General features: G+C 39.6%; 1 pseudogene; it reads right to left on the reverse strand.

Annotated features, from left to right (window-relative positions):
• Nucleotides 1-3,913: 3,913 nt before the first annotated feature.
• On the reverse strand, nucleotides 3,914-4,337 carry LOC116535719 (annotated as a pseudogene).
• Nucleotides 4,338-9,245: the final 4,908 nt, after the last annotated feature.

Consider the following 9,245-nt stretch of genomic DNA (forward strand, 5'->3'; position numbering starts at 1 on the left):
ACTCTTTAATGCTGAGATTTATGTTTCCATAGTTACAAGAAAGCCCTAGTTCTTCAAGGTAACATAAACTGGTCTCCCAAAACTTTCAGGGATGAGATTGTGGCCACTGGGCCCCTATGCCTTCACCATAACCCTGGAGCTGGGTGTCTGCACCCCTTCCTGTTTTTGAGGTCTCAATCATAGTTAGGAGTGGCGCCTTTAGTTAGTTAGGCCACTCTAGAAATTTGCAAGGTTAGGAAGTTATAATGCAACCCGGAACTGGAGCTCCGTCAAACCACCAGGCTGAATTTGTTAGAACCACTGCTGCCAAAGCCACAAAGAACTCTGCCAAGTCAAAGTCACCCATTAAGGGCTGGGAACAGCAATGAATGACACAGGATCAGGGCCCTTGGAGAAATGGAATTATCTGGAGCACCTGAGATGACATTCCTGGGACTTCCACTCCCAACCAGCCCAAGCTCTGTAACATCAATTTCTAGAATCCAGGAGTTCATTTTTTCGCAGGATTAACTCTCGCGGAACTAACTTTCCAGACATTTTACAACTGGGCTCACAGAATTTTGTTTAGGTCAATTGATTAATAAGTCATTTCTCTACAACTTGTAAGGCCTTGTTGGCCTTTCTTGATATTTTACTAGGTCAAGAGCATTCTAGCAAATAGTTCAAGAGTGTTGCTCTAGAGTAATAGAAACAAAATCACATGTATGTGTGTACAAGTGTATGTATGACGTATGTGTGAGTATAAGTATGGTGTGTATGTATGTACATGTATGTGAGTGCATGCATGGTGAGTACATGTACATGTGTGTACACGTGCATGTGTGGTGTATGAGTACATGTATGGTCTGCATGTGTACATGACTACATGCATGGTGTGTATGTATTTATGTGTGTGACAGTACATGTGTGATGAGGCTGTGTGAGAGTATATGCATGGTATGTGTTCATGTGTAAATACATGTATGGTGTGTATGTGTATGTGTGTGACAGCACTTGTATGGTGTGTGCACATGTGTGTGAGAGTACATGTATGATGTGTATGTGACAGTATATGCATGGTGTTTATGTGTGTACGTGTGTGGGAGTACATGTATGGTGAGTATTGTGTACATGTGTGAGTACATGTATGATGTATATGTGTGTCCATGTGAGAGTGCATTCGTGGTGTGTATGTGTACACATGTGAGAGTATAGGCATGGTGTGTGTGTACATGTGCATGACAGTACATGTGTGGTGTGTATGTGCACACATGGAGGGAGGGTGAGAGGGATTCACCTAATGCATCAGTAATACTGGCAGACAAAAAAGGAATGGCCAAGCTGAGAACCCCAGACAGGAGGGCAGCAGTAGGGGCTTGCAGCCCGGCTATGAAGCTCTTCCTAGTCATCAATGACAACAGCTGTGGCCTCCCTTTGGGAACTGAAGAAGGCACTAAGCAGGTGCTGAAGGGAACACAAAGACAGGGACCCCGTCTCTGTGAGTTTTCTAGGTCTCCTATAACAAAATTCCACAAACTGGGCAGCTGAAACAGCAGAAACGCATCATTCAAAGGCCTCCAGACCAAGGATTCCAAAATCAAAGCATTGGCAGGGTCAGTTCCTTCTGAGGACTATGAGGGAAGGATTCACTCCAAGCCTCTCTCTGTGGCTGTGGACAGCCGCCTTCCTGTTCACATGGATTTTCCCTGTACACCTAAGTGGGTCCAAACCTCCCCCCTCACCTTGACGGCAGTCATATGGATCAGGACACACCCTACTCCAGGATAATCTGAACTTAGCTCATTTGCAGTGGTCTCATTTCCAAATAAAGGCACATTCTAAGGTACTAGGGGTTAGGGCTTCAACATATGAAGTTGTGGAACATAATGCAACCCGTGACACCAACCTTGGCATTTCAGACGAAGAGATGACACCTACCATTCATTGTCCTTGACAACAAGCGCTATCCCATGTCCATTGTCAGAGAAGGAACCAGTGCTAAGGAATATCTCTAACATCACACAAGCAATATAAGCAGCAGGGTCAGGCGTCAAACCCAGGACTGCTGGATCCAAAAGTCTTGAATTTAGGGCACGAAAAGCCAGCTGGTTGCACCAAGCTATAATGGATACACACTACTGTCACACAAGGACCAGGATCTTCCTGGAACTTCAGAGCAGGGGGATTCTTTCTGAGAAGGGCAGTCAAGGAAGGCTTCATTTCAGGGAGGCGGTGAGATCTGGGCCAAGTCTTGGGGCAAAGTAAACAAAACATTTCTGTGTACCAAAACCTGCAAAAAAGGAACTATAAAAATGAGCCACAAATTATCTAATTATAAAACACTATTTTAGTTTATCTTATTATCCTAATAATAATAAAATTTAATAAAACCTATTAAGGAAATAATCGTGCATATGCCAAAGTTGAGAAAACAATAGAATAAATTCCCACATACCTACCACCCAGCTTCAGTGATTTTTTAAAATATTTTGCCAATCTCATTTATCTACCCACTTTTTTCTGGACTGCTCTATAGCAAATCCCAGACAGTGTATTATTTTTTTTTAGCACATTGAAATATCATTTTATCGCAATCCAAGTTTTTGAAAACCAGGAGATCAAATTAACTATTATGCTTTAGCCAAACTACCTAATGTTTTCTTTTTCTTCTTTTGGAGACAGGGTCTTACTCTGTCACCCAGGCTGGAGTGTAGTGGCACAATCACGGTTTACTGCAGCATTGGCCTCCTGGGCTCAAATGCTGTTACTGCCTCAGCCTCCCAAATAGCTGGAACTACAGGCAAGCACCACCATGCTCAGCCAATTTTTAAAATATTTTTTAGAAGCAAGGTCTTGCCGGTTACCCAGGCTGGTCTCGAACTCTGGCTTTAAGTGATCCTTCCACCTCAACCTCCCAAAGTGCTGAGATTACAGACATAAGCCACTGTCTCAATTTTTTCTTTACATTGTTTCAAGTTACTTTACTTCAAATTCTTGATGTTGAGTTTCATCTCACTGACTTCAGGCTTTTAAAACACATGGAATACTTGAGACCAATGGATGGTTCTTTGAGTCAAATCAAAAAGTAGAGCTAAAGTAGACTGAAATTATTCAAATACATTCAAACCATACAGATCCCTTATAAATTACTGTCATCAAGGTAGGAAGGAAAAGATAGAAGAAGTAAAATGTATCACTCATCATAAGCCATCAAAATTATTGGTATAGTGTTTATCCTAACATAAAGCAGCTTTCTTGACCTGCTCCATAAAATTGCCAGCAAGAAAGAAAAGTACAAGAATAAGGTTCACAGCTGAATAGGCTTGGTATCATAATTCCCAATTCCAGTATTCTCAGAAGGATCCCATCTATGACGCATGCAGAAACTGCAGTCACATTTGAATGGTTCAACCTTGATTCATTCTGAATTCCCTTAAGCCCAGCACTTTCTCATTCTTAAAAGGTAAGTTATTACAGCCAAAAAGCAATCTTCACAACAAATCTACCTCTGTATTTGAGCACATGTATTAGGCAAGGCAATATAAATCTCCAATTACAAAACCAATAAGAAAGGTAACTGTTCTTGCCCTTGTGGAACGAACATGAAGATTTGGATGGGCCATGAGCAGTCTGTCTGTGGGCTTTGAAGCATTAAGTCTTGGAAGCCAACAGATTGTAAAGTTGTCCAAGAGACCCAGAGCCCATCTCAAAAGTTCAATCCTCCTGCAGTCACTGTCTTTCACAAGACAAAGTCCAAAAAAGCTAATTAGTACCTAGCCCCAGCCTTGTGCCACCCAAGAACAAATCTCTCCCTGGGCCCTGCACAGATCGGGCCAGAAGAGCAAGGGTGACTCAGGACAGTCCACTTATCGACCTCCGAATCTAACAAAATTAAGATCTTCGCACGGTGTTTTAACAGGACCTTCACCTTGTTCCCACTGCTATGCTCACTAAAGTCAGCTCACTTGTGTTTCTGTAGCCTCTGCGTCTGTTTTCTGAGAAGCTAAGATGACTTCACATGCCTGTTTCCTTCATGGTATCTCAGCATTTGTGATTATCACAGGATGCAGAGGGAAAAACCCAGCAAGATCCAGAAGCTTTTCCATAGGCTTAAAGAGGTGGGTCCTGCAGCCAATCCAATGACGGATCCAGTCCAGTTTGAGGACAAGTTTTTCTCTAGGACTCCTAGGCAATGGATCATAGCAGCCTAGCTGCTCTATGAAATGACCATCCCTGGACACTTGTAAGCAGCCACAAGGTGGTAGAAGGGCTGGTTGGTGCAGCCACCCAGGGCAAGGCAGATGTTTAAGTGGCCCCCAATGGTAGGCCTTGCAGAGGAGAGTAGTGAGATAGACCATGGCACGGCTGGCGCATGGCTCCTCAGCGCGTCCCGCTACCTGCAAAGACCAGCTCTACAGCCTTGGCGGGGTGGAGGACTGACACAGAAGACAGCTGCAGGTGGACACTGGGCTGCACCGCCCAGCCATCCAAGCCCAAAAGCCTTGACCAGATAATGTATTATTTTAACGCTCATGACTATTAGATTATATCTCTATCAATTGAAGATACTTTTTACGTAACCACAATGCAGCTATCACACCTAACAAAATCAGCAAGAATATTATCTAACATCCAGGAAAATAAACATTTTTCTAATTGTCTCAAAAGTTTCTTTCCACACTTAATTTCCTCAAATCAAGACACAGACATGGTCCACATATTGCATTTGATTGGATATGTCTCTTACTTTTTTTTTTTTTTTTTTTTTTTTAATCTAGAGAGCTCTCCTTCCCCACCTTCGGTGATTTGTCCTGTAGAAAGTTTCATATCCTGAATTTGGCTGGTTGCTTCCTTGTGGTGCCATTTCACTTGTTCTCCTAGTCCCCATATTTCTGAAGACTGGTAGTAAGCACTAGAAAGAGTAGAGCTAGATTCAAGTTCCAGTTGTTTTTTCTTTAAGAATACAGGTGGTGCTGCATACTTACCATTGTATCCCATCAGGAGGTGCATAATGTTGGAATGCCTCACTTCTAATGACACTAAGATTGATCAATGGGTTTAAAAGCTGTTAGCCTGGTTCATCCCACCTAGATCTCCCCATTCTCCCCATTGGCTTTGTAGCTAATGGGTTTAGCAGCAACAAGGATTGTTGCCTAGATGTGTTTTTTCATTAGGGATAGCAAAATAGTGATAATTCTATTATTCCTTCTTTTTGTTTTTTGAAACAGGGTCTTACTCTGTTTCACTCCAGCTCATTCCAAACCAGGCTGGAGTGCAGTGGTGCAATCATAGCCCACTACAGCCTTGACCTCCTGGCTTCAGGTGATCCTCCTACCTCAGCCTACTGAGTAACTGGGACTACAGGTGCATGCCAGCACACCCAGCTCATTTTTGTAGTTTTTGTAGAGATGGGGTTTTGCCATATAGCCCAGACTGGTCTAAAACTCCTGGACTCAAGTGATCAGCTCACCTCAGCCCCCCAAAATGCTGGAATTACAACTGTGAGCCACCATGCCTGGCCTCCTTCATTTATTTTACAAAGAACTTTCCCTCATCAACTTTTTACCACGAAAAACGTTGGCACAAGAAAGGCAATGAAAATGCTTATTTCTTTGCTTATCAATTTTCAGAATCAGTTAGTGCCTTATCAATGTTTAAGAGCAACCAAAGAGTTTTTTTTTTCTTTTTTTAGCATACTTTGGCAATAATTGATTTGTTCAAGTTGACCCCTCTTCGGCCAGTGGAACCCCTATGGTGTTAGCTCCTACCTCCTTTTAACATGATCCCATTAATCTTGTACAGCTTTCTTCCTTTCTGGCAGAACAAAAATTCCCATGTCCAATTTGCATAGGTCCTGCCCCAGACCTGGAACTGGCTATTTCTCAATGGACCTCTGATTTATTTTGTGGAAAATGTTATTTAGAGACCACAATCTGGACATGTGATTGTTGAACACTACTGAGTTAGTCATTTTCAGGACTTTTCCATAGACAGAGTTAAGAAACACACAAGAGATTTTCTGAGCTTTATCAGTGACAAGTTAAAAAAAAAAAAAAGAATATGTCAGGGGTTTCTGTTGTTGTTTTAGAAAGAGAAAAGTAACTCATGAATTTATACTGATATATTTTATTTAAATTTTAAGATTATAGAGCTTTATTTAACATCTTTGTGTTTTGTATATATACCTTTACTTTTATACTTAAAATTTTGGTTCCTAAAGATATTAACATAACTTACTTCCTTTGGTCTTTAGGATATTATTCTCCTAAGGAGAAACAGTCCAAATACTGTGTTTAAAAGTTATTTGAAATAATTTTGTGTGTGTGTGACTGAGCACCAATTTGACATTCACCTAGATTCACTTATCACAATTTTTTTTCAATTTTTAAGTGCTGCTTTTTTTAAATTTTTATGTTTAACTATGTGAAATATGTACAGGGCTCCAAAGCCAATTCTATAAAACGAGGTGTATTCTCACAAGCCCCTCTTTCATGTCTGCCTCCTTTACCTTATTTCCTCCCCGCATCTAGGTAACCATGTTAACTCATCTTTTGATTTATCTTTTTATTCTTTTATTATTTTCTATAAATTCTTTATATATTATATAAATTCTTTATATATAAATATATTTTTCAAATATATTCTAATATATATTTAAATTATGTTTAATATAAATTTTATAAATATACAAAAATATTTATATAAATTATATAAATATAATATACATTTTATGTATTTTTATGTAAAATATATATACAATATATAAAACATATTTTATGTATATAAATATATATTTACATACATAAAATATAAATACATATATATTGTACATAAATATATATTTATATATTATATATAAATTATAATTTATTTATACAAATATATTTATATTTATATTAAATATATTTGTATTAAATATATTTATATATTTGTATAAATAACATATAACTTTATATAAATATATTTATAAGTGTATATATATTTAAATTTGATGTTTTAAATATGTTAATATTTTAAATATTATTTATTTAAATAAATTATATATATTTACATAAAAATATATTAAACATAAATATATATAATATATTCTAATATATATTTTAAAAATGAAACTTTTTAATATATAAAATGGAATATATATATGTTCTTCCCTCTCTTACATAAAAGTACACTACTATTAATGCTATCCTACACCTTGTGGGATTTCTTTGTCACTTAACAATATATACTGGAAGTAACTCCATATAAATATATGAAGATATTCATTACATTTTTTTAAATAACTGTATAGTACCCTACTGTTTGGATTTACCATAGTTCGTTTAGCTTGTCCACTATTGATGGACATTTGGTCATTTCCTGCCTTTTTCTCTTACAAATAACATATTACAAGTTGTTGTGTCTTATGAGAAAAACGCACATTTTTATTACTTAGCTATGGTTGAACTGACGGATGCCAATGGGAAGAGCTATTCCCACTTTCCCATGAAAATGTCACCATTTGGAGAAATTAGGGAGGTGGCAAAATAATGGCAGCTGGGCTTTGGGAGGCAACAGCTCAGGCTCTAGAATCAGTAAGACCTGAGTTCAAATCCTGACCCCACCATGTACCAGCTGTGGGTGACCTTACCTTTCTCAGTTTTCAGTACAATAGCTGTCAAATGGGCAATTATAAGACTATCCACTTCATGGTCATGTAGTGTTTTCTCTCAAGACTAAATGAGATATCCCACATATAGCCCTGACCACATGTTAAGTACTTTGTAAATTTACCTCTAATTTCCAGCATCATTTTTTTTCTAATTTTTTAATCTTTCATCATAAAACAAGGAGGGCCTAGATGAATAAAGAGGCTGTTCTAAGCAAGGGTAAGGCAGGCACTCCTGATACACAATTGGGATCAACACCTCACCCCCCTCAGCTGGCTGAAAAGGTTCAGGTAGGAAAGTCATAGAAGGTCAATGGGTAAGTGTTCCCCAAAGAGAATTTATTCATTCTACTCTTATTTTAGAAGTAGAAACACCAACCTCACCTTCTTTATTCCTGCAGAAACAGGTCTAAATAGACTGGCCTTGTTCTGCAGTTTCTTGGCTTGCAAAAGTCACTGGTCTTCACCAGTCCTCCACCCCTCCTCTTCTGTTAACCAGTAGAAGCCAAAATCCTGGGTTAATGAGGGCAGCTGTCTGTCCCTGACTTAATTTCAGGCCAAGCCACATTCATTCAGAGCCCCGCAGAGCCTGTTCACCCACAGCCCTGACCTCAGAGCAGCTGTGAAGCTCCAGCTCAGGAACATGTAACTTTCCAAGAAAGAAAGTTGGTTCCTGCCAAGAAAGAACATCAAGTTGTCCCCTCAACTGACCTCCAGGAGTGCTGGCATGGAGCAGTGGCTATGAGGAGATGCTGGCCCAAGCCAAAGGAAAACGTGTTTCCACTGGTTCTCATGATCCTGCAAAATGCCTCTAGGGCTTTGAGCAGGGACTTTGGAGCCTTCAAGGTCACAACAAGAAGCCACTGTGGGCAGAGCAGTGTCCCAGGCCCAGCAGTGCTACAAGAGTACACTCATTCATACAGGGAAAGAGACTTATTGATTGAATCCCCAACATCCAGTGACCCCTAAGTAATTAGTCCAAGTTAGGTCTTTCCAGCAATTGGTTGACAAAAGGATATGTGACCCTGCCTGACACGGCTGGGGAAGTCTGGGAAATATTGTCGCTAGGAATGTTTATCTGAAATGGAAGCTGCCATCTTGCTTCTTGCCTGAAGTTGAAGCTAACACACCCTGGAGGGCATGAGCAAAGCTAAGGCTCTGACTCCAGAGCCTGGAGCTGACCCACCTCTGGACTTCCTGCTGGGCAAGAAAATAAATTCCCTTATAATTTTAGCCAATTTAAGGATTTCTGTTACTTAAAGTCAAGGGCCAGGGAGAAGACCAAAAGAGAGTTCCCTGCCCTCTGACACATGAAGAATTCAGAAAAGTAAGCGGGCAACTACCATTTAGTTGCTATGCTGGGAAGGACAGGTTGCTTACAGTGCTCACAAGCTAAGCTGCAACCTTATAAAGAGACAGCTAATTCCCTAGGCAATTGCCTTGCTATCTGTGTTTGGTTGGGTAGTGCCCCTCCAAAATTCATTTTCTTCCTGGAACCTCAGAATGTGGCTTTATCTGGAAGGAAGGTTATTGCAGATGTAATTAGTTAAGGTTATACAGAAGTAAAGCAGGCCCTAATCTGATATGATTTGTGTCCTTATCGGAAAAGAAGATACAA

This window comes from Sapajus apella, unplaced genomic scaffold (assembly GCF_009761245.1).
Source record: "Sapajus apella isolate SASKATOON/1434 unplaced genomic scaffold, GSC_monkey_1.0 scaffold96, whole genome shotgun sequence".
NCBI classification, from domain to species: domain Eukaryota; kingdom Metazoa; phylum Chordata; class Mammalia; order Primates; family Cebidae; genus Sapajus; species Sapajus apella.